The following is a 26,973-nucleotide window of genomic DNA, read 5'->3' on the forward strand; positions in this document are numbered from 1 at the left end:
CTTACAAGGCAAAATTAAGACATCCAGGTAACATTAAAGGACTCTGTAATAACCTGTCTAGAACCACAAAACACTGGTATCAAGGACAGCACAATAACTCATTAAAGGATGATGTAAAGAGTTGCCCAGTATAGGGTTATAGTAATGTGGTTACATTACTGAATTCATATCCAAACCCCCAACCCCTGATAATCTGCATTCATGATTTTGAATCCCTTCATGGCAAATTTAAATTAAATAGTAAACCCAGAGACTCATATCAATGACAGTGACCTTAAAACCATGGCGTTTTCGCAAAAATCCACCTGGCTTACAACTGTCCCTCAGGGAAAGAAGTTTCCTATCCCACTGCAGTCTGATGTCTATGTGACTGCAGACTCTACAAGACCACGCCAGCCTTTTAGTTCAGTGACAGTGACAGTTTGGCAGTGGATGCTGGTCTAGAGCAACCATTCTCTACCATTTTTTTGGCTATGGCTGCCGTAGGACTCTGCTTAAAATTTATGGGACCCCTTCCCTCTGAAGCAGTCAAGTTTAGTTGGTTTCTTCCATACTTCTCTCTTATCAACCACATAAAAATAATTTTAAAAAACATTATGTTACATGAGGTGAAAAGAAAGCAAGGCTTTTATTCTGAGTGTGGCTTGTGATTCCAGAACAAACAGGCAAATAAATCATGGATTTCAAAAACCTCCAAACATAGTAAAAATACACCAAACTGCTGGAAGAAATTAGCTGGTCTTTTCAGTGTCTATAGGAGACAAAGATATATTGCTGATGTTTCGGGTCTGAACCTTTCTTCAAGGAATAAGCAGAATGAGCCAGAAACAGGAAATGTCAGAAAGTCTCAAATTCAAACAATGGGAGAGGAATCCAGACCAACAAAAGGTTTTAATTGTATATGATAAGGGATGAGGTAAGAATTTATTATGTTTGTGTGAAAGGAGACGGAGAGGAGAGACAGAGATAGTGAAAGGCGATGGGGAAAGAAGGTGGAGAGGGGAATTTTAATGACAGCCAGAGAAGTCGATATTAATGCCATCCACTTGGAAGGTGCCCATTCGGAAGATGAGGTGTTGTTCCTCCAATTTATGGGTGGCCTCAGTCTGGCAGTGCATGAGACCATGGACAAACATGTCAGCAAGGGAATGGAATGGAGAAGTGAAATAGGTGGCCACTGGGAGATCCACGCTATTGGTGCGAAGAGAGCCAAGGTGCTCAACAAAGTGATCTCCCAGTCTGCGTACAGTCTCTCCAATGTAGAGGAGACTACAACAGGCACACCGGATGCAGTAGATGACCAGTGCAAGTGCACAAGTGAAATGTTGCTTCACTTGGAAATAGTACTGTTTAGGGCCCTGAAAATTGGTGAAGTTTGTGGAGCAAGTGGACCATTTCCTGTGGTCACACAGTTAGGTACCAAGGGGATGATTGGTGGGGAAGGAGGAGTGGACAAGTAAGACACAGAGGGAGCAGTCCTTGTAGAAGGCGGAGAGGGGAGGAGAGGGGAATATGTGTGCTCTTGTCCTCACCTAATATCTCACCAGCCTCTGCCATTTTCGCCACCTACTACATGATCCCACCACCACACAGTCTTCTCTCCTCCCCTCTTAGCCTTTCTAAGTCTTTCTACTTCTGGCTTATTCCTTGAGGAAGGGCTCAGACCTGAAACATTGGCAATATATCTTTGACTCCTATAGATACTGAAAAGAATGGCTGAGTTCCTCCAGCGAATAGGTAGTCATTTTTATTGAACATATAGGAAAGAAGAAAACATAAGTATAGATATTGTAAAAAATTTAAAAAGATTCTTAGAGCGCAATGGTTTGTACACAATAAACTTTAAACATAAACTTGAGGGTGTGAAAAATAAATGAAAAGAACTTTAAAAAAATAATTCTGATGAAATGAAAATTTTAGTGAGATCCTTGGGCTTGATGTTCCTGTGCAGTTTTTGGATGTCAGGTTCCAAATTGGATATTGGTCGTTAAAGGTCACCTCCTGTGATATCATCTGTTCCTGGATTTTGTCAAGGAAGCTACCTTTCTGACTTCACATTTAACTCAGCATGTTGATGGAAAGCCAATTAAAGATATTTTGGCCTTTTCCCATAGTTTTAGAAATCTATTTGGCAGATCACTCTCAATCAAAAAAAGCCTTTTAAAGATTGATTGATCTTACAACATACAATTATATCTCTCTGAATATCAATAAACCTCTCTTGAATTTCTGTATAAACATTGGTGAGTTATTCCTCAAATGGATCTAATATCCAATACAGGATATTTAGGTTTAACAGGTCATTAAATCTTTCCTGCAGATCTGTGTGTATTTGCTTTAGGTGTTTCATATCAATAGTAATGTTATCTTCCTTCAGAGCCTCTGCATTGGTGTTCAGATCTGGAAACTATAAAAATTCCCAACATCTGATATTGCTCCAATAACCTTCAAGCTTTTAAAGGAAAGAAACAATGGCTTCCTTACTATCAATGAGGTTATTTTATTTACCCTGGAAGTCTTGTTCAATAAATTTAGTTAGTCAAATATATCTGCCTGATAATGAGTTTTTATTCATGCTTGTTATGAGAAAGAAAGGAAACAATCATGTCCCAGAGTGGAACAAAACCACAAAGACAATTTCCTTTGGACGGCCACCTCACCTCGGTATGCAGCCACAGTATCTGTAAATGTTCGCCACTTTCTTCACACAGCTGCCAAAATAGACAGTCTTGATTTTATAAAGTTTACAGTCTTTATGAAGCATCTAAATATCCTGTTAAGTTTTTAGCCACTAAGTGCTCCCTATGAACAGTAAAGACTGAAAGTACAATATATTTCAGGCGTGTGATGAGTCCACTGTATCATCCAGCCATTGAAGCGGCACCATCATTTCCACAGGCAACCATGTTTTAGTCTATCAAATACTGCTGACACTCCTTTGTGCCGAGGAACTCATGGGTAAAATTATTTCTGAAAGTAGCAAAAATTAATTATTACAAAACGAAAGCACTTCTTACAGAGGTTATCTCAAAAGTTGCTTATATATTATGGAAAATAATGAACAATACATACCTTCTTCAATAAAAGCTAGCAGAAAGAGACTTACATTCACCACCCATCACAAAAACTCGAAGCAAAATAAGCATGCTTGAAATATGAGAAATATAGAGCAAAACTTTTCAGCCTGCACCCTTATTTCCTGGAATTGAGGGTGACAGAACAAAAGAGGAAAACTATGTGGAAGGCAATTCATAGCCAAAGCTGGTTATGTGTCAGTCAAACACAATCATATTGAAACATGTAATACTCTGAAATCATTGTTAATTTTCCACATTTATCTAGGTCATTCTAGGTTGTTTCCAATACCTCCAGCCTTGAAAATATCTCATGTTGCTTGGCAACTATATAGCAAAGCCTGGCAGAAAAATCTTTCCTTTCCCCCAAAATGTTTAATCCATTCAGTTTTATTGCCCCCTCCCTATGCACCTTGGTCCTCCCTTATTAAAGATTTCAGTCTGTGCACCCCCACCCCGTGCCCCCCCCCCCTCACCCCTCAGATGTGATGTGGACCCAGCCCCTGTTGAGAATGGAATGCTCACTCCCTGGGAACAATATGTTAAATCAAATCTCACTGGTGGGCTCTCCAGCAATTCATGAAAGGTGCTAATAACAGCTTGTGACTCATTAAAGGACTCTAGTGGACAGTACAATACACAAATATCGGGGAAGAAACTCAGCAGGGACCGTTCCAACTCTGACTTACAAATCCCATTACAGAACAATGTAAAGGCAGCACACACTAAAAGCCAAAAGGGACACTGTAGGGAACTTGCAATGTTTGTTCTAAACATGATGAAAACCAGGAGGTAAAATACCCAAAGATCCATTTGAAAAATGTCTACTTTTTTCCTACTGATGAAACTCTGCACTGGCAATTGATGCCAGCCATTCTGGACATGGTTTTCATAATAGCTGTGGAGTGCCAACACTCAGGGTGAGATTCAGTGGTCATGATGTTGGTGAAACAAGTGTAAAAGCCTGGGTGGAAATGGAGAAAGAAACCAAAGATGAGTGCAATTATATGAAAGAATATAAAAGTTTTGCTGAAGTAATTAAGGGAAATCCTGGAGTGGTCTCTGTAGACCACGTTGAAAGAATCCAAAGGCTTGTTGATCCAAACCAAGGCTTTTATTAACTAGAAGACTGGAGCATATCACATGTAGGTCGACCAGTCCGGAATGATCTGGTCTGGCTAGGAGCAACCCTTTAAGACCTGCCAGGAGGCGTAGCTACACTCTCAGCCAATCACAATCATCCTACACTACAATCCTATACACATTGGTGATAGAATCTGTACTATCACATTCACCCCTTCTTTGAGAACTAACCCCAGGGTGGATGGAGGGCTATAAAAAAAAAAGAAAAAGAAAGAAAGGGCCCGGTGGAGGTTAGGTGCTGTACTGGTTAGGGGGCGTGACCATCCGGGGTGACCACCATGATGCTGGGATTGGGGCCGCTGGAGTCGTGTTGCCGACAGGCTTGTCGGGTGCAGCCACTGTTTCGCTTAATTCCCCAACGGCATTGTTGACAGTCTGGCCTGAGCTGGTGGGGTGGTGCTGGTCCCTCTGTTCGAGCATATGACCTGGGGGGAGAAGGATTTGGGGGAGGTTGGGTTGGAAGCACTGCTGGGCCTGATCCAGCTTGGACTAGGTCCCTTACCAAGACTGTGTCCTCCCACCCGTCCGGGTACTCAATGTAGGCATAATGCGGGTTTGCATGGAGCAGAGTCACTTGATCAACCAAGGGGTCATTCTTTGAGTACCAGACGTGGCGTCACAGGAGGACCGGCCCGGGAACCGTGAGCCACGCCGGTATGGTTGTTCCCGATTTGGATTTCCTTGGGAAAGAGAACTTCCTTTCATGGGGGGTGGCATTGGTCATGGGGCATAGGAGGGAGCGGATGGAGTGTAGGGCACTAGTGAGCATGTCCTGCCAGCGAGAGGTGGGGAGACCTTTGGACCGGAGGGCAAGCGTAACCTCTTTCCAGATGGTGGCATTCTCTCTTTCGACCTGCCCATTACCGCGTGGGTTATAGCTGGTAAAACATAGAAGATAGGAGCAGGAGTAGGTCATTCGACCCTTTGAGCCTGCTCTGCCATTCAACGAGATCATGGCTGATCTTAAAGTTCAGTACACCGTCCCCGCCTTCTCTCCGTAACCTTTAATACCCTTATACTGAAGAAATATATCTAATTCCCTCTTAAATATATTTAATGAACCTGCCTCTACTGCCCTCTGTGGCAATGAATTCCACAGATTCACCACCCTCTGGGTAAAGAAATTCCTCCTCATCTCGGTCCTAAATGGTTTGCCTATTATCCTCAAACCATGGCCCCGGGTTCTGGATTTTCCCATCATTGGAAATATCCCATCTGCATCCATTCTGTCCAGTCCTGCCAGAATTTTATATGTCTCTATGAGATCCCCTCTCAATCTTCTAAACTCCAGCGAGTACAATCCCAATTTGCGCAATCTACAATCCCAATTTGCGCAATCTTGAAGTCCTGCTTGAAGCAATACCATGCTCCAGAAGGTACTGCTGTAGCTCTGCGCTCATAAACGAGGACCCCCTGTCACTGTAGATGTAACTGGGGTACCTGAAGATGCTGTGCAGGGCCTCTATGACTGTGGAGGCTGTCATGTCTAAGCAGGGCACAGCGAACGGGAAACGGGAGTACTCGTCGATGACCATAAGAATGTAGGTATTACGGTTGGTTGACAGTAGGGGCCCCTTGAAGTCAACGCTAAGACGCTCAAAGGGGCGGGTGGCTTTGATGATGTGGGTGTTCTCCGGTCGGAAGAAATGGGGCTTGCACTCAGCGCACACCGGGCAGGCTCAGGTCATGGAGCGAATCTCCTCGACTGTGTAGGGCAGGTTGCGAGCTTTGACAAAGTGCACGAACCTAGTGACCCCTGGATGACAGAGCTTCTCGTGGAGTCTCTGCAGCCTGTCCAGTTGTATGTTGGTGCAAGTCCTCCTGGAGAGCGCATCTGGCGGGTCGTTGAGTTTACCAAGCCGATACAGTATGTCACAATTAAAGGTGGAGAGTTCGATTTTCCACTTGGCGATTTTGTCATTCTTGATCTTACCTCGCTGGGTATTGCTAAACATGAAGGAGACCTTGCGTTGGTCGGTCAGCAGTGTAAAGCGCCTGCCAGTGAGGCAGTGTCTCCAATGACATACTGCTTCGCCTATGACCTGGGCCTCCTTCTCGACAGAGGAGTGTCGGCTCTCAGGACCTTGGAGGGTTCTGGAGAGGAAGGCTACCAGCCGGCTGGCCTGATTCAAAGTGGCTGCCAGTGCAAAGTTGGATGCATGGCTCTCGACTTGGAACGGGATGGACTCGTCGATGGCGTGCAGCATTGCAGCGGTGGTGTCCGATTTGATGTGGTCAAAGGCCGCTCTGGCTTTGGTTGACAGGAGGAAAGAGGTGGTCTTGATGAGTGGCCGTGCCTTATCGTACATTGGGCACAGTAGGAGAAGAAGTCCAGGCAGCGTCTGAGTGCCTTCTGGGTGTTGGGGGGGGGGGGCAAGTCCATGAGGAGATGCATGCGGTCAGGGTCTGGCATTACCACCCCATTCTCCACCACGCAACTTAGAATTGCGAGCCAAGTGGTCCGGGAGACACACTTGTCGAAATTGTAGGTCAAGTGCAGCTGAGTTGCAGTCTGAAAACATTTCTCAAGGTTGGCATCATGATCCTCCGTGTCATGGCCCCAGGTGGTGACATTGTCCAGATACAGGATACAGGAAAGTAGCAGTCAGTCCATTCTGGTCCACCATCCAGTCCATTTCCCGCTGGAAGACCGCGACGCCATTGTGACCCCAAAGGGTACCCTGAGGAATTGATACACCTGTCTATTCGCTTCGAAGGCCATGAAATGTCAGTCTTCTCAGCGGATGTGATGATAGGCCGAACATAAGTCAATGGTGGAGAACACACGGTATTGGGCAATCTGATTCACATCCGTGATCCGTGGGAGGGGGGTACGCATCCAGAAGTGTGAAGCAGTTGATTGTCTGGCTTGATTGTCAACCACCATCCATAGCTTCTCCCCATTTTTAACAACCACCACCTGGGCCCTCCAGGGACTTGAGCTAGGATCGATAATGCCCTTGTCCAGCAGTCTGCGCACCTCGCTTGTGATGAATTTCCTGTCTTCATAACTATATTGCCTGCTTTTGGTGGCCACAGGCTTCCAGCCAGGGGTGAGGTTTATGAAGAGCGCTGGCAGAGCAACCCGGAGGGTGGAGAGGCTACAGGTGAGGCCTCGGGGCGCGGGGGCAGGTGGCTCGGGCTGCCGCTGGCAGGAGGCTTCAAAGTGCAAGTAAATGGTTCAGAACTGGCAGTGAAAATCCAGTCCCAGCAATACAGGGGCGCATAGTTAGGGAAGGACTAATAATTTGAAGTCTGTGAACGTGATGCCCTGGACTTTACCTCGGTCAAGGGCGATCTGGTCGCCAATGAAATCTTCTGGGCAGTGGGGAGAATAGCCTGTCCACAACAGTGGGGCAGGTCTGGGCGGATAAAACTGTCAGTTGACCCCAAGTCAAATAAGCAATTGGTACTTTGTCCATGCACTTTAATGAGTTCCATTGATTTTGTGAGGGGATGGGGGCAGTCCTGGTCTAGGGTTACTGATGCAGTGACTTGTAATGGGGACAGTGGAGTCTTATGTGATGACATCATGCAACGTGTGTGTGGTGAAGTCACAGAAACAATCGGGCCGGAGCAGACAGCGTCGAGGAGTTGGTGCTGCTGCCTGCAGCCTGCTAGTGGTGTAGGCCACCCAACAGTAAGTGCTGGAGTTCACTGCTTGCTGTCATCGGTGGGGCGGTTAGTCAGGCAGTCATCGACGGTTGCGGCGGTGAGTACTGGGTCAGTAGTGTCAGTGTCGGAGGTGTGTTGCTGGTCGGCAGCGTCGGTGGGTACCGGATCGGTAGCGTCAGTTGGTATCTGGTCGGCTGCCTCGGTGGTGGCGGGTCCTCCGTCGACAGCATTGGTAGTGGTGGCGGGTGTGGCGTGTCCTTGGTCAGCAACGGCGGCGGGTCCCTGGTTGGCAGCATAGGTACCGGCGGCGGCAGGCTCAGCTGCAGTGGCAGGGGCCTGGTCAAACATTGTTTCATGAGGGAGGGTGAAGCAGGCCAACATCATTGTGGCAAGGGTGGGTTGTACCTTCCGTGCTCGGCGTCTGTCCCGTGACGTCAGGTGCTGCTGCATGGTGTAGCCTTAGCTCTCATTGGACAAGAGCTCTGAGGAAGAAATATTTGAATGGGAAGGTGGCGGATGGGCTTCACACGAGGCACTGTGTTTGACGGTGGCCATTTTGGAGCGACAGACTACAGCAAAGTGGTCGTTTTAAAGGCACTTCTGAAACCTGGCTTTTCTCATTGTGCACTGGGACCTGCTGTGCTTGTCCCTCTCCCAGAAATAACACTCGGGGTTGCATCAGGCACCGTAGTGGCAGCCGACAGGCCGTCGGTGTGCCGGGGGGTAGTAGGGTTGAAGGAGGGTATCCTACTCACATCAGATCATGGGATCCAGCCCTGAGAGTACACATCCATACTTAAGACCGCATCCTCCATTGTCTCTGCGATCCAGATCACGTCCTCTAGGTTTTCTCCCCCGTGCTCTAGCAGGCGCTGCCTCACCTCATTCGATCGGACCCTAGACACGTAGGCATCCCGAATGAGATCATCTGTGGTCTCCACAGCAGTTCTGTCTGTGCAGGTATAGACCCTGCCCAGTGCCCTTAGTGCTTGAATATAAGCTCTACATGACTCACCGGGCTGTTGCCTCCTTGTCACTAGTTTGTACCGAGTGTAGACCCTGTTCACCGGTTGCTCGTCGAGCCCTTTCAACACCTTCATGGCTGCGGCGTAAGTGGTCGCGTCCTGGATGCTCTGGTAGACTCTCGGGGACACCATAGTCATCAATATTAGTAGTCGATGGCTGTCCTCTTCCACGGCAGGGTCAGAGAGTTGTATGTTTCGAAGCACGTCACCCAGTGCTTCAAGTCATTCGAGGCTGTAGCCGACTGTGGGTCGATGTTGAGGCGTTCCAGCCGTAGCATACACTCCATCCCTTTATACTTTCTAGTTAATAAAATTGTAGAGCATGTCGAAAGAATCAAAAGCTTGTTGATCCAAACCAAGGCTTTTATTAACTAGAAGACTGGAGCGTATCACATGTAGGTCGACCAGTCCAGAATGACCTGGTCTGGCTAGGAGCAACCCTTTAAGACCTGCCAATAGGCGTGGCTACGGTCTCAGCCAATCACAATCATCCTACACTACAATCTATACATATACACATTGGTGATAGAATCTGTACTATCACAGTCTCCAAATAACTGCAGAGTTGTTACTTCCATGCTTACCAGCCAACCCCTGTTCGGTTTCAGAATACCTCTGTAATGTTACCCATATGTATTCAACCTCTAGAAGTGTGTAAATGTCAGAAAGTACATGTGGAATGAAATGACCATTTGAAGTAGAGGAAGACTTCACAGATGAAGGATTCCCTGCTCAGTGGTGTGATGGGATAGAACTCTGTGACCCTTTTTACTGAATGCTTCTCTGGAACATATTTCTAGAATAAAAGTAAGCTACACTTCAAGGACCTCTACATTCATCCCAACCTTGACTGTGAAGGAAAAAATGTAGGGTATGAATATGTATCTGTGAACTGCCTTGAAATTTATAAAACACCAAACTACATTCATTCAAAGTCATGTTTACCTATCTTAAAGGAATTAACCTAAATTACATTTAATCGGTAATTAATCCATAATTAACCCATATTAAATTTACAGGTATGCTTTTATTTCACCTATAGTTGATACTGATTTGTTCATATTGATTCATTTCATGGGAAATTAATCAATTTGAATATGAAAAATCCAAAGCAGATTATTGCAGTATGTTTGGAGAGGGACTTTAGAGTTATTGTCTTCAAGACTCTCCTTTGAAAGGTTGATGGAGGCAGATTCAGTAGTAACTACTGAGATGGACTAGATACAGAGTTGAAAAGGATTTTTTTAAATTACAGGGTTTCGGAGAATGGACAGGTAAGTAAGATAATAGGATGGTTCTCTGAAGAATTTAGCACAGATATGATGGAATAATTCAGCCTCCTTCTATGCTACATTAGTCTATGATAAGATGGATCATATTTCTCTTCATCTGTCAGGATTGTACAGACTAAAATCTTCAACTAGAAGCAGCTGAGAAACACCAGTAGTGTTCATATACTTATTAACTGTTGGGCTTACAGAATAACCTAGTCAAGTGTAGGTTGACATTGTGCAAGATCTTTCTTCCACCCCAAATTGCTAAAACGTTTTGCATTAATAGAGCTCCTTTTGTGGCCAGGATTTTATAACTTATAGGGGTAAAATATGTGTTTTTTTTCAAAAATTTCAGATATGAGAGATTTGAAGCAGAAAATGCTGGAAAATATATCAGGCTAGGCAGCACCTGTGGTAAAAAAAACCAGTCAATGGTTTGAGTTCATACCTCTTTGTTACAGTCTGCTTCTCTTTCCACAGATGCTGCTTGACTTGCTGAGTGCTTTCCTGCATTTTCTGTATCTGTTGTAAGCAAGCACGGTATTGTCTCCTCAAAGAACTTGCTATTGCCACTTAAGGGCTTTTAAATATAGTGACAGCTGCAAGGTAGGAATTGGGTTAGTTTACAGTAAGTCCCTTCAAACTGTAATGATATAAATGATGGATTCTGGTGACCCATTGGTCATGACACAAGTAAGCACTCCTCTTGAACTTTTAGTAATAATGCCATCTACCTGATGTGGCAGATGGAGCCTTGGTTTAATGTCTCATCCACAGGACTGGAGAGGGACCAGAGTCCATTTCGGTCTGAGACAGAGGCATAAGCCAGAACCTACACCTAAGCAGACCTTGCCCGTGTAAGTCTGATTCGCTTTTAATTATGGATAATTCCAAGCTATTTAATTGTGATTTGGGGATTGCAATCCATAATTCCTTAATTTACATGAAAACTGTAAACTAGCAACATGGCTGCTAAGGCGTTTTGGGCAGTAAATGTGGGTTAATCACCTGAGCTTAACTGTCCAGTATAATACACTTATAACTGTTATTTTTTTCATAGACAAAATGAGGGCACATTAACAGTAATTGCTTTAAACTGCTTAATGAGCAATAAATTAGGCCACCGGCACCTATAATTACTGAGATATACTGCTTATGTTTGTGTTGCATGTGATGATGTCACTGGCTAAAATGTTTATTTCAAAAGGACACAAGATAAGAGGCTGAAATGATTATGAGTGAAGTAGTTTACTGTAATGTTTCTTTTATTGAAATAAAGAAACTTGGGTTCTTTTAAAACAACTATTTTTTATTAGCTATGGAGCTCATTCACGACTGTGTGAAGGCATCCATCTTGAATCCAACCCAAGCTGCCACAAACTAGACTCTGACTCCCTCCAGTGGTCAGAAGGATTACTAACACCCTATCACTACACTCCCTTTCCTTGAGATGTATAATCTAACAACATGACACACTAATGCAGTATTATTTCAATTTAAAGTTAAATATAAACCAACATCAGCAGCACAAACTTTTTAAGTGTGCAGTTCTTTTTCTTTCAGAGATTCAGTCTGTTAGGTGCTTTGATAACATGTGTGGATCTTCTTAACACAGTTGCTTGTGTCAGCTCTGCTGGTCCACCACTGTCTAGCACTGGTGGTGTTTCCTCTGTTGTTGTGCAGGCTGAATCTTCTACATTTGTCTGTTCCTGCAGTGTTTCTTGCATTTTCAACAGGCTCTTTCGATTCCTCCTCTGTATTTGACCATCCTCTGTTCTGACAGTGTAGGATCTTGGATTTACTTCCTCCAGACAGTTGCCTTTTTGTCCCAAGTGTTGGAATCTCTGAGTCTCACTGTGTCATGTTGTGCCAGTGGCCCTAAGCTTCTTGCTGACTTGTCATTGTTTGCTTTTTGTCTCCATTGCAGATGTTTTTGTTTCAGTTCGACATCTTCAACATCTCTGATCTTGTTTGGGTCTGCAGAATAGGGAACTGTCTGCATCTCATCAGAAGCTCAACAGATGACATGCCACGTTCAAGTGGCGAAGCTCTATAACTCAATAAAGCTAGATAAGGATTTGAGCCACTGTCTTGTTCTTCCTTTAGCACATGTTTAACTATGTGAACTCCTTTCTCTGCTTTGCCATTTGACTGTGGATGCAGAAGTCAATGTCAGAAATCATACTCTTCTGCAAAGTTCTGGAATTCTCTCCAGCTGTACCATGGTCCATTGTCACTGTAGACAATTTGAAGAATTCCATGTCTTGCAAAGATTGATTTTATATATTTGATCACACAATCAGCAGACATATTAGGAAGCAGCACAATCTTCAGATAGTTTGATAAATAATCAATAACCAGCAAGTAATTATTTCCATCCATGTGGAACAGATCAGTCCCAACTTTCTGCCATGGTTCTGTTGGTACATCAATTATCATAGGTTTCTTTGTCTATTTTATGTGAGGTTTCAAACAGGTCTCACAGCTGGAAACCATTTTGTCAATGTCTGCATTTATCCCTGGTCAATAAACAGCAGTTCTGGCCCTCCTCTTGCATTTTTCAATTCCAAGGTGCCCCTCATGCACCCTTTTCAGAATCTCTTGTCGCAGTGATTGAGGAATTATAGATCTGCTCTGTCAGAGTAGAAGACCATTGACAACACTCAGCTCAGCTCTGATATTATAGTGTGACTGACATTTACCTCTAGCCCATCCTTCATTCAAATTCTTGATGACCTTCTGTAGAACTGTGTCCCTTTCTGTTTCAGCTGTGATCTGCTTGGATTTCATGTCAGATACAGGAAGAGATTCAGTAATCAAATTCAAATGGAGATTCACATCTATCTCTGTGGAACTCTCATTGTGTACTTCACTCTGCATCATTGCCCTGGATAACACATCAGCTAACACAATAGATTTCCCTAGTGTGTACATCTTCTTGACTAGGCTTAAGTTTTCACATACTTTTTGATTCATGTCCATCTAGGAATACAGTGAATCTGAGGTGATTTCACCTCAATTTACATGTTCCTTTTGTATCAATGTTCTGTCCATTTTAGGCTTTGAGCAGTACAGAATTTTGCATGGATGTATGGCTTTATCTTCATTGCCCTGATGTTGAGTTCACAGATCAAATTGACCTTTGTCCCTGTGTCCAGCTTGAAAAGAATATTTGTTCCATTTGTATGCAATGACATATTGTTCTACTCTGTTCAAAACTTGACTGTTCAGTTGGTTGATAATCTCCCTACATTACCATGTCAACGAAAAGTGTATCACTGAGGGCAGTTTCTTCTATAGTGTGTACAGTGTGTACGCTTTCACTTCTGTTTTGTTTCCCTTTGGAAAAACATTGCTGTGCATAATAATTCTGCCCTTTGCATTTATTATAGATTTTTCCATAGGTGGAACATTGTTTTGGGCATGTTGAGTGCCACATCATTTGCACTTGAATGTCTTTCCTTTTTTTTTTATTATTTCCTATATCTGATTTTTTTGTTTGTGTGTGTGACACTCATTGTGGCTATAGCTATGCCTTCATTTTCACTGGCTTTTGCACTTTCACCAAACTTTTATGCATGCTGTAGAACTAATTCACTGGCATGGCATATCTTCACAGCTCCAGCTAAGATAAGCTCTGTCTCTTGCAGCAACCTCTCTCTTACTTTCTTATCAATAATCCCAAAAACAATTTGATCATGGATCTTTGAATTTTGCAGTGGCCAAAATTGTATGCTCTTGCTTTTAATTTCAAGTCCATTAAAAAAGTATAAAAACTCTCTCCCTGCAGCTGCACACATGAATGAAACATGTACTTCTCAAACATTTCATTTTTCTTTGGTAAACATTGTTCATCAAACATCTCGATAACCTTGTCAAACCTGCCCTGGTCTTCTGCCTCGGCAAAAACAAATGTATTGAAATCATCTAGTGTTGAGGTCCTGCCACAGTAAGCAACAGTGCAATCTTTCATGCGTCAGGTTTGCTATCAAGTCCAATGGCTTGCAGGTATAGCATCAATCTTTGTTAGAACAGCCTCCATTTGTGGTTGGCATTTCCAGTCCAATTCACAACATGATTTCTCTGCTGCTATCAACTGATTCTCACTCTGCACACTCCTGGTGTTTCTTCCACTCCTGGTACCTTGTGAAGTTTCTTTTATTGTAATAAAGAAACAGGTTCTTTTAAAACAACTATACTTTATTAGCTATAGAACTCATTCACGACCGTATCGAGGAAACCCAAGCTGCCACAAACTAGTCTCTGACTCCTTCAATTGGTCAGGAGTATCATTAGCACTCGAGCACTACAGATTACATCTTCAGAGGTGTCAAGAAGCGATCAAACTTTTTATTTCCTATAAACGGGGAGAAAAGTTACCAGAAGGTTCATGACAAACTGGGGGGTAAAAGTAAAATAAATTAACATTGGTTGTCCTACCCTATAATTAGCCAACTATCAGTAAACAAAGTGGGGCAAAACTTTGTTGCCCACAAATTGGTGGCAAGATACCCTTTGATAACTGTGTGTAATGAGCTAGAGAGCTGTAGGTGAAGTCCTGAGGCTGTAAAGTGGAATTCAATTCACACTACCTTTTGGCTCATGTAAAGCTTACCATGGGGCCTGAGATGACACAGCAGAATACCTGGCAGTACTCACTGCAGATAAGCAAGGAGTCTGCAGATCACAAAGTCACAAGGTCAAAAGATATAGGAGCAGAAGGAGACCCATTGACCCATTGAGTCTGCTCTATCATTCAAATCATGAGCTGATCCATCCTCCCACTCAGCCCACTTCCTGGCTTTCTCCCCATAACCATTGATGCTTGACTCTCTCCGCCTTAAATACACCCAACAACCTCACTTCCACAGCTACCTATGGCAAAAAGTTCCACACACTCACGACCCTCTGGCTAAAGATATTTTACTGCATCTTTGTGTCGTTGATGCCCTTTTATCCTGAAGTTATGCCCTCTTGCCCTAGAATCCCTTACTATGGGAAACATCCTTGCCAAATCAACTCTGTCCAGACCTTTCAGCATTCAAAATGCCTCCACGAGGTTCCCCCCCATCCTTCTGTACTCCAACGAGTACAGTCCAAGACAATTGTCCCTCGTATACTAACCCTTTCATTCCTGGTATCATTCTAGTAAATCTTCTCTGAACCCTCTCCAACACCAGAACATCTTTTCTCAAAGAAAGTGCCCAAAACTGTACACAGTCCTCCCTCCAGGTGAGGTCTCACCAGTGCTTTATAGTCTCAACAGGTGCTAGAGAACAAAAGGATATAAAAGTGCTGGAGAAACAAAGCAGGTCATGAAGCATCCAGGCAGTCAAAGTTTAGGGGCTCAGCCCTTCATCAGGAAAGCCTCGTTACAGTTTAAATTGACTGTCCTAAATGGACCAAGCCATTTAAATTAAATTTAAATATTTCTTTAAGGTATATTTCCTTAGCCACTCTATCTGATTTAAGAGATACCTTTTTAAGTTTCTTTTTAACCTCCAAAGCTTCAGAAGTTGTGAAAGGTAGCCTATTTCTGAAAGAAAAAGTGATAGGTAGGAGTGTCTTTTTTCCAAAATAAAACTTCAGTCACCACAAATTATTTACAAAATAAAATCATTCAAAGTCTTATCACATCTTTAGTGTCATATCCATATATTTTCATCCTTGCACATTATTACATATGCTCTCCAGTTTGCATTTTGCATCATTGCTACCACTGTTGCCCTTGTAGTTACTTGCCTCTGTTGCTTCAGGGACTTTGTCTCCATCTCAGCCCCACTCAATGCCCGGTAGCGGATTGACTCTTTACTGTGGTTGTCTGAAGATTATCAAATAACAAAAGACTTGCATTAATACAGCACTTTTCAACACCTCTCTACAGTGAAACACTTTTGAATTGTAGTCACTTCACAGCAAAGAAGTATGCCAGCCAGTTGGGTAAAGTTGATTAAGGGAGAACTATGAGGCAACATATCGTGTTCACAAAATACATGTGATAACTATTCTTTTTTTTATATCTGGGCTCAGCACAGTTCCCAAATACAAGATTCCAGTTTCTGTTTCATGTCATGTACTCCAAAATACACGAAAAGGTTTTTTATTTGTTTGCCCTGTAAGGACACACAAAAGCAGCACCATACAGCACAATACAAGCAAAAGAGAATCCCTTCCAAGACATCACATGTCCACTGATCCTGCCACCTCCTCCATTGTCGCCGCTTCCCCTGTGCCCCTGTAACTTCTGTGACCACACAGCCTCCTGTCTTGTCCAGTGGTAAACCTGAGCTCTAGGCGTCCAAGTCACCCCCCTCGGCCCCTGATGCTGAATCCTTAAAGCGATCAGGAGCTCTCTGCACCTGTGTCCCTTCAAGAATCCTGCCCACCATCACCACTCTCATGTATCCTGGTCCCAACATATGGTTCCCACTAGCTTTTCACCAGCATCCCACAGCCTGGCGTAAGGCTTTCATTCACCAATCTTCTTGCTGACAGCTGTTGCAGTTTCCTACCATGTAGGGTCCTCCCAGCCTTCTTGGCTGGCGGAGGGGGTAGATTTTTTTTCCCATTGGTGCTATACATTGTTGTGCTGCTTCCCTGGATCCACAACCCTTTCGTTCTGCACTGATGGACATGGGCCCAAGACCTCTTAGGATCTTCAATGGAAAACCTCAACTAGCCCCATTCTATAGGAACTTAAATTTGTACAGGGCTATCCAGAAGGAACCAGATGCTAAAATGTAATTCAGTTGAATTATAATCAAAGTTACAGGATGTAGTTGACAATTGCATATTTATCTCATGTATTTGCATTTCTATGTATTGGCTCCATTTCCCAGGAGACCTCATCCATTATTAGGCATTAGTCCATACACCATTCAGATGTTCCATTCATTGATGGCAATGTTGTATTGCCACTTACAATGGCACTACATGAGAATTGGCAACAAAGGCTGTCATAGCCAAAGGGTGGTGGTAGGGACAAGCTCCCACTGCTACACAAATGCTCTTCGTGTCATGCATCTCAAACTGCTTCTAACAACCAAGTTCAACTCCTGGCCTTCACGTGTGACATAGTTCTTATGCCTGGCAGAGCTGTTCTCACTAACAGGAGAAAGGGCAAAAGCAGGCCACTTGTGCCTTGAAATGAGTTGCTCTGGGCAGATGAGACATGAACCACGGATGGTACTCACTTAGGAGAGGGAAAACTCTGATTTCAAACCTCCCCTGCCTTGTGGCTATACCCACTCATGGGAAAGGCTTTGGGAGTGAACCCCAAGGAAAAATCTGGAGTTGGAGTCCTGAAGGTGGCTGACTGCTGTACTCAGCACCAGCATGGTAACTCCTGATGGTGGAAAGGACCATTGCGTTTCACTGGACTGCTACTGCCCACCTCAAGCTGGGCAGCCCTCAGCCAATAAGGTGCTGTCCCACCACAATTAGTTTTCCTCATTGGGTGCATGGGGATAATGGATCATTCCATGAAGAGCTGTCTGTAACTACTGCACCAGACAAGAAAGAAAACAAATCCAATTAAGACACCACTCCTCAAGCTGGGATGTTGGAATGTCCGCATAATGATGACTGGACTCGACCAAAACCTTAAGGATATCAAAGAGGCACGAAAAACAGCTATAGTTACCCTACAAAGGCTCAAGGTAGATATAGTTACCCTACAAGCTCTCAATGTCTAACATTAGCTTCTCTTTTTTGCATTACTCTATGCATCCAAAGAATTTTAAAACTCTCTCTGCAGGTGGCTGACTCAGACTGAAACCTGAAAAAGGTTAATTAAAGGTGAGATAACTCTTCATAGCATATTGTAGCACAGGTCAATGCCTGCATGTTATTCACTCATCTACTTCTACCTATCTCATCCCCCCTCCCCCACCACACACCTTTCTAGTCCTTCCTTGCTCACCTACTTCCCCTTGAATTTATCTCAGCCATTCACCACAACTACATTCAATCTCAATGTAGATCATTCAGGACTCCACACAGGTTGAAACATATTGAAGATGCTGCATGACCCATGGAGCTCTTCTGGCATGCAGTTTGTTCCAGATCTCAGCACCTGAAGTCTCTTTTGTCTTCAGTTGAAGCATCTTCTCTGTTGACATCCAGTAAACCTCTTTATCATTAAAAAATATCCCTTTTAGGCCTCAAATTATATTGGGTATAAATATAACCAGAATAGCTTGGAAATTAAACTTTATCGTGGGACTAGACAGGGATTCCCTCATGGCCCATTGTTGTTTAATTTAGTCTTAGAAATCTGGCTATTGCCCTTAGAGAATCTCAGAATAGTTTGGGTATTTTTAGAGGAGGATTAGTTCATAAAGTCTTTCTTTATGCTGACGATCTTTTGCTTTTGTATCAGATCCTAACTCTTCATTTCCTGCTCTATTAACATTATTTCAGCAATTCAGTCAGTTTTCTGGATATAAATTAAATTTACAAAAGAGCTAATTATTTCTTTTGAACCTCTAGCATACTGCTTTTCCTTTTAACATTGCTAAAAACTCAATTTACATAATTTGGTGTAACAATTACTAAGTCATAAACATGTTTAAGGAGAATTTCCTTGCTTTATTAAATCAAGTGACAAAATCTTTATCCCAGTGGTCTCCTCTATCGATGTCCTTAATTGGACGAATTAATGTCATTAAGATGAATATTTTACCTAAATTTTTATATATTTTTCAAGCTGTTCCGATTTTTATTCCTAAATTTTTTTTGACTTACTTAATTCCATCATATCATCGTTTATTTGGAAAAATAAATGTCCTTGTTTAAGTATATCTCTGAATCCTTAAGAAAAATGGAGGCTTGGCTCTACCCAATTTCAGATTTTATTACTGGTTATTTTATGATAGTAAAGCAGGTGGCGCTGCTTGGGTTGATTTAGAGCTGAATTCGATCCAGAAATTTTCTATTATTCAATACTTGGAGCATCTCTGCCTTTTCCTATTGGTAAAAAGATTGATAATCAAATGGTTAAACATTCAATTAGGATTTGGTTTCAGTTTATAAAACATTTTTTTGCTCCAAATGTTTCTTGCTTTCAGTCCTATTTTATGCAAACAATGTGGGTTGCCTTGCTTTTGGATGTCCAGGAAGTCCTGGGCACATAGGTGGACTTTCTTGGGACATATCTGAAAGTAATCAGGCCCAGAGCTGCTGAAGGATTGTCCACATCAATTAACTCCACAGAAAGGCTCTTATTCCTCGGCAGCATGCTTGTCTGCTTCACTCTGCTCATTGGTTGGAATAGTCCCGCTGCAAGTGTGCTAATTAAACAGGAATCAGCAAGTCAATTAGATGGAACATTCATTAAGAAACAAAAGGGGAGCAGTAACACAGGGAAGCTGTGTCTCCACATTTTAAAATTGAATCTTCATGTGGTTTAATTTGGCATTTGAAGCATAAAAAAGGCAAGCAAAACATGTTTCTGCTTTCTTTGAATCAATATTTACACAGTGGAGTGATTCCAAGGCCAATTATGTGCCACAAATTTGGTTCTCTCCCAACTAACACAAAGAGGTAAAGAAATTTATGAGAACCTTTGAGGAATTTTGGAACCCTTTATAACTGGTCAGCAGGGATCTTTTATAGAAACATTAAACAACATTCTGCCAACTAAACATTTTATAGCTTCACATGAAATGTTAAACCAAGCAGACATAAAGGATCCTGTGGCATTGTTTCATGGAAGATTCCAAGTGTTCTCCTAGTATCCTGACCAATGCATTCCCTCCCTACCAAAGTCACCAAAACAAATATCTGGACATTTTCTCATTGTGAGATTTGCTGTCCAGAAATTGTCTACAAATTGTGACCATATTTCATTGGTTGCAGTGAGCCTTGGGGAAGCCCTGATATCATGATCTAGTTACCAGCCAGTAGTAGACCATGCTGTAAAAGATATTAAGTAACAAAGAGAATTAACTCCATCAAAAGGCATGAGCTCTGGCATCACAGAAGAACTGTTCTTTGCTGGACTAATAGGAAATGTGCAGATTGACAGTATAATCCCTTACATCCTGCGAATGGAAACTACAACAGTCAAATCACAGGGTCTGCAGTGTGACCTAACACCAATGAACAATCACAGCAACCTGTTAGAGATGACTTCACCTTCACTTCAACAATGAGGAACAATCACAGGTTGCTCATGTACAAAAAGTCATGGGGTGGTCTTTAACAGAGAATGAAAGGAAATAATTCATGAGGAATAGACTGAATATTTTTCATTGATGAATTGTGCTTGATAGCAGTTTTAATAAAAAAAAACCATGAAAAAAAAAGGCCATGCATTGAATTACAAAGTGTAGCAGGAGGTTAAGTGGAAATAAATATTCTACGGAATTAATTGCATCAATAAAATGTCCAATTGTTAAACAACATGTCTACATTTTGGATAATCTGTCATGGTGAACTTTATCAGTTCAATTTCTTAGTTCTCAACTCAGCATCATTGATGTTATTATGCCCATTTTTTAAAAAACCTTAGTATAAAAATCCTTTGACTTCTAGCCAGCAGTGGGCTATATTAACATCGGTTCAACTTTTCTGGTGTCCTTTTGAGGTAACTTCTCACCACTTTGCGATGGTCCAAACCACATGCTGGTTGGTTAAGACCAGAAGCACTGCTCCCTCCACTGCAATTCTGCCATCACTGCATCTTCTACAAAAGTAGCACCATCAGCTCCCTCCTCCTTTCAATATCTGCATCATCTCCACCCGTTTTCCAAAGCCCTTCTCAGTTCCCAAATTTGTATCCACTTCTCCCACAAGTCCATGTGTGAACCCCTCAAATAAGAATTCTGCCTTTACCACAGTATCCATCAACATCATACCATTACATCCAATGTTGCAGTATCTTTGGTAAAATCTCCCTGGTTATCTTTCTCAATCTGTCACTAGCCTTTTTTAATATTTCATTTATGATTTTTCCAAACTCAATAGTTCCAATAATTCACAATACAACAATTATATTCAAGTATATTTACATTTCTTCTATTGAGTCTGGTTTGATCCCCTCTCTCACCCCACAACACAACACAAAATAACTAAAAAAAACCAGATTAACCATAGAGACTTAACTTACATGAAAAGGCAAAAAAAAAACGCTTATTTAAAATAAAAAACAAGATGTTACTGACAAAGGACAAATAACAAATTACAGAGTCTGCTGGAACTCAATGCCCGTCCTCCAGGTCTCTTACATTCATCTCAATTTTAACTGGTTGGAATGGGACCCCCCCCCCCCCCATTCACCCCACAAGAGAGGAAAGACTAAAAAGGGGTGGGGCAGGCAGCGAAGCACAGGGGACTGCACCTATATCTTTGTACCTATATAATGCAGGTGCCACTAGCCTTTGTCATGGTTGACCACTTCTCACTGGGTTAGATTGTCCTGATCAAATCTATGCCAATCTGACATGCAATGGAATCCCTGCACATTGCTTCACTGTTACTTCCAGAACTGGCCATTAATCAGTGTTTGCTGTGCCTTGTTTATCAATGATATGCTCCCATGGTACTTGAAATTAGAGTGTCAGGTTCCGCATGTACAAACTGTGTGTGGTACGCCACTGTTGTATGTATTTATCTGGTTAGGCTCACTCATTGGCTGGTTGTACCTGTGACCCCTCCCACAGGCTCCTGTATAAAGGTGACTATGCCACAGTCCCCTCCTCAATGCAAGACAGTCGAGCAGTATGATTGTATCTTTGTTCTTTAGAAAATAAAAATCTATTGGTTTCTCAACCTCAGTCTTTAAGTAATTGATGGTGCACCACAATGAATAAAAATCAACAAAGCACAGAGGCTGGAAATCTGAAATAAAACCAGAAAATGTTGGAAACAGTCAGCAGGTCAGACATTATGGGAAGAGAATCAGAATTAATGTTTCCAATCAAAGACACTTTGTCCATATACCTTTGCCCTCAGCTCTGGAATTCCCTCACTGAACTTCAACATCCTCTATCCCTCTTTCCTCCTATGCCAGCTCCTTATTAAACCTAATTCTTTAATCAAACCATTGATAGCCTATCTTAAAACATCCCTTTATATATCATTGTATCAACATTAATTCAGCATTTCTGAAGCACTGCTCCCTCCATTGTAGATCTGTCATAACTACACTCCCTGCAAAATTAGCCCCTTTGTCCTTACAATCATCTGTAACATCTCCACCCTATCTTTGTACCCCAAAGTCCTTCTTACTTCCCTTGTTTGACTTTGGTTCCTGAGAAGTATCTGAGCACATTTTACAACATTTAAGGTGCTACATTTTGAACTGACGACTGTATTGTAGGAAACATAACACCCAATTCCATCACACAGCATGATACCATCAACAGCCATGAGATAAAGAGGCAATTAAACTTTTTTAATCATATTGGTTGCGGGATGAATATGAGTCAGGACTCCCTGAATTGAGCGGTGGGTCATGTGTTTCTGCATGAGAGGGCAGACAGGACCACCATTCAACATTTCATCTGAAGAAGACTGCTGTAGCTCATTCTCCAAGGTAGAAGATGGATTCATTCAACTGGGTGAAGTTGAATATAAGATATATAAGATATGCCCCGGCTGTGCTTAACCCTGACAAGGAGAGAAGGCAGAGATCTTTGATGAATGCTGTCCAAAGGGTAATCCTTTGGATTCTCAAGCAGAAACACACATTTACATCAAGTTTAGCAAAGGTCTAGCCTTTTGCTTCCTATGGATACTGCATGACCTGCTGAGGTTCTCCAATACTTTGTATTGCACTCAACCCCAGCATCTGCAGATTTTCTTGTTCACCTCAGAATGATCAACAAGCTTGTTAAGCTACTGATTGCCACTTGAAGCATCTACTGGTATAAAGGATGGAAATTTAAGAGTCATGCAGCATGGAAATAGGCCCTTCAGTCCATCATGTACATGCTACACCTATTTACCCAACTCCCACCTATTCTTATTGTACTCTCCCCATGTTCCTCTCAATTCCTCTTCAGATTCTACATAATAGGGCCGATTAATCTTCCAGCACTCACATCGTTGGGATGTGGAAGGAAACCTACACAATCAAAAGTAGAAAGTGCAAATTCCACATAGATGTGACCTGAAATCAGGACTGAATTCAGGTTTCTGGAACTATGAAGTGAAACTCCATTAGTGCTGCCCTAATTTGGTAGCTAGTGCCTGGTTTAGGGTCAGGGTTATATCCTCAAACACCAGCCCTCCCGATTTTGAAGGAGAGAAGGTATTAGGACTATTACCTAAATGGATACTCATCATTCTTGCTGCTGTGAAAAGTATCCCTAAGTTCCTGGGATACTTCTGTCAAGACTTCATTCAAGCAAGATATATTCAGACAATCCTCCCACATTTTGGAAGACACCAAGGAAAGAGAAGTGCTTGATATTGAGCTGCATTTTAGGTGTCCATCATGGTTAGGACAAGGACTGGAAGGAAGATATTGGCCATGGTACAGATGTCAAAGGATAGAGGGGCATGTTTTCCTATTACATTGCAAATATATGAGATCCCTTCTCCACCAGGATTTTCAGTGCCCAATCTTAAAGCCTATGCACACTCTACTTTGGTTTCTGGGCCATCCAGAAGTGTACCATCTAGCAAACTCCACAGGTGGTGGAGATGGGTGGGAAGAGCCAACATGAAATATTGACTGATTAAATGCTGAGCATGGCAACATCTGATAGCTCCTGATGTTCTGAAGAGTAGTAATTCATTTCAAGATTTGAACCAAAATATAGACTTCAAAAAAGGCATTGCTTGCTCTTTATGGACATCTTCACACTTTGAACAAAATAATGGCCCAGGGTGAACAGCTAGCAGGAAAGGAATGTTAAGTTTCAAGGTGGTGTCTAAATAAATTAGAGATTACTGTGTTCATTTGAATTGTGGACAGAAGTAACAATGCTTTGCTCTATTTTACCATATGCAAGATCAACTCCAATCATAAAATGAGACCTCTTTTCACTTTGGCCTTCGTTGTTATTGCAAACCATGGATCTTCTGTAGAATCTCTATAGATAGCCTGAGATTTACTTGGTTTGCAATGCATTATAATCTACTTTTCAATCTCAGTACCCAGTAACTGCAGAACCTAAAATATGTTATTTTCTGGAAGATAAATTTCAACCTTATTCAATGGTTCAGACAATAGCAGCCATCTCGTGTTAACATCGGATAATTAAAGTGCATCCTACAAGCCATTCCTTTGGCCCTGTGACTCTGTGCTCAGTCCTCTGTGCAATCTGTCTTCAATCTGTCCTTACTGAAAGCTTTCATCATCACTGATTCAAATCAGGCTGCAGTAACTCGCCAATCTGTAACCCTCTTGACCAAATGTTCCAGTACTGCTACAACCTTTGAAAGGGCTAGAGTGACACATTTGCACTCATGGATAGTTTCCTTCACTGTGGCTGTGGAGTAAACCTCAAGGATCATTTTTACATGAAGCAGTAGTATTCTTTCTGGAAGAATTTTAAAGATGTATTGAGATTTACTGGTCATTTAAAATCGAACTTGTTGCCAAATAAAAATTACACACTGAGGATAAACGTGTTGTAAAACCAGCTCCCCACCATGACTACCAGCCCCCCCACATCTCCATCGGGCACACAAAACTCAAAACAGTCAACCAGTTTACCTATCTCGGCTGCACCATTTCATCAGATGCAAGGATCGACAATGAGATAGACAACAGACTCGCCAAGGCAAATAGCGCCTTTGGAAGACTACACAAAAGAGTCTGGAAAAACAACCAACTGAAAAACCTCACAAAGATAAGCGTATACAGAGCCGTTGTCATACCCACACTCCTGTTCGGCTCCGAATCATGGGTCCTCTACCGGCATCACCTACGGCTCCTAGAACTCTTCCACCAGCGTTGTCTCCGCTCCATCCTCAACATCCATTGGAGCGCTTTCATCCCTAACGTCGAAGTACTCGAGATGGCAGAGGTCGACAGCATCAAGTCCACGCTGCTGAAGATCCAGCTGCGCTGGATGGGTCACGTCTCCAGAATGGAGGACCATCGCCTTCCCAAGATTGTGTTATATGGCGAGCTCTCCACTGGCCACCGTGACAGAAGTGCACCAAAGAAAAGGTACAAGGACTGCCTAAAGAAATCTCTTGGTGCCTGCCACATTGACCACCGCCAGTGGGCTGATATCGCCTCAAACCGTGCATCTTGGCGCCTCACAGTTTGGCGGGCAGCAACCTCCTTTGAAGAAGACCGCAGAGCCCACCTCACTGACAAAAGGCAAAGGAGGAAAAACCCAACACCCAACCCCAACCAACCAATTTTCCCCTGCAGCCGCTGCAACCGTGTCTGCCTGTCCCGCATCGGACTTGTCAGCCACAAACGAGCCTGCAGCTGACGTGGACTTTTACCCCCTCCATAAATCTTCGTCCGCGAAGCCAAGCCAAAGAAAAACCAGAGTGTAAATACATAGGGTTAATGTTTTTACAAAGTGCCATTCCCTACTTTAAGACATCCCAAGATAACTTCAAACAAATTAAGTACTTTTTGAAGTGTTATTTATTGTCACATAGGAAAGACAAAGATATTTTGCACAGTAAACTTCGCACAAATTAGTAGTCACTCATCTTCATGAGTCTGCCTCACCATTCAATAGGATCATAGATTATAACCATATTTCCATCTTCCCCCAGCAACCTTTAACCCCTTGCTTATCAAGTAATCCATTTACGTCTGGCTTAAGAATATTCAAAGACTACTTTGACCATCTTTGCTGGAAGGGAATTTCAAGGACTTTGATCCTTTACTTGTAAAAGTTATTTCTTGTTCTAGATTCTCCCACAAAAAAAACATCCTCTCCACATCTACTCAGTCAAGATCTCTCACCATCTTACATGTTTCAATATTAGCTTGTCCCACCTGACAACTCATTCCAATTGTTGGCCTAATATATCTACTCAAAACTGCTTCCAACACATTAATGTCCTTCATTAAATTAAGAGGCCAGTACTCCAAATGTAGTCTTGCCAATGCCCTGTGACACTGAAACATATTCAATTCCCCCAACAATAACATTTTGTTCACCTTCCTATTTTCAATAGGAATACCCAGAGACTTGCCTTTTGCAAATCATGCATTCGATTACCAACTTTCGACCAACAACAACGTGTCAAAGACCAGCTGATGTGGTTGATTTTTGGCCAGCACACCCACCTCTTCAATGATGAAATGTCTCCTGTCTCCACTAACCTGCTGAGCGTTTCCAGTATTTTCTGGTTTTTTTTAGATTAAACATAGGTTGAAAAGGATTTTAGCGCAACGCCTTTACAGCATCAGGGTTTGGGACCGGGGTTTGTATCCCAAGCTGTCTATAAAGAGTTTGGACATTCTCCTTGTGTCTGCGTGGGTTTTCCCTGGGGACTCTGATTTCCTCCCACCATTTGAAACATACCAGACATGTAGGTTAATTGGGTGCAAATTAGGCGGCACAAACTCGTGGGCCAAAATGGCCTGTTACCGTGCTGTATGTATGTCTAGATTTATTATTTATTGACCTTGAAACTATTGATTGAGCATTTGAGGTGGCAAATTAGTATCTCTCTTTCAATATTTTAGTGAGTTTTATATAGCAATCACACATTGTATAGAGAAAACAAGGTTACCAAATATGAAGAGCATAAATACATTTCCAAAGAAAACAATACCAATATATACTCCTTCCCCATACAATGTTGTCAGAATGACTAAAAAAAAACAAAGAACTCTAACCCATCTACTGAAAAAACCTGGGATGTTTTGACATAAAATTAAAGATAGTAAAGTTCTGCTGAATGTATAAA

The 26,973-nt window shown here is 42.5% G+C and overlaps 1 protein-coding gene across 8 annotated transcripts in view; it reads left to right on the plus strand.

Moving 5' to 3' along the window:
* LOC138760789 (endogenous retrovirus group PABLB member 1 Env polyprotein-like) overlaps positions 1-26,973 on the plus strand; it is a 155,375-nt gene that overhangs the window by 34,694 nt on the left and 93,708 nt on the right. Inside the window, exons 1-2 of one of the 8 annotated variants that reach the window (XR_011355877.1) lie at positions 7,833-7,929; positions 12,059-12,213. The exons of 6 other annotated variants lie outside the window; for them this stretch is intronic. The gene's annotated coding sequence lies outside the window, so the exon portion shown is untranslated. Of the gene's footprint in view, positions 1-7,832; positions 7,930-12,058; positions 12,214-26,973 lie in introns of those variants that run through there. One more of the 8 variants, XR_011355868.1, reaches the window with a different exon arrangement.

This window comes from Narcine bancroftii, chromosome 4 (genome assembly GCF_036971445.1).
Source record: "Narcine bancroftii isolate sNarBan1 chromosome 4, sNarBan1.hap1, whole genome shotgun sequence".
NCBI lineage: Eukaryota > Metazoa > Chordata > Chondrichthyes > Torpediniformes > Narcinidae > Narcine > Narcine bancroftii.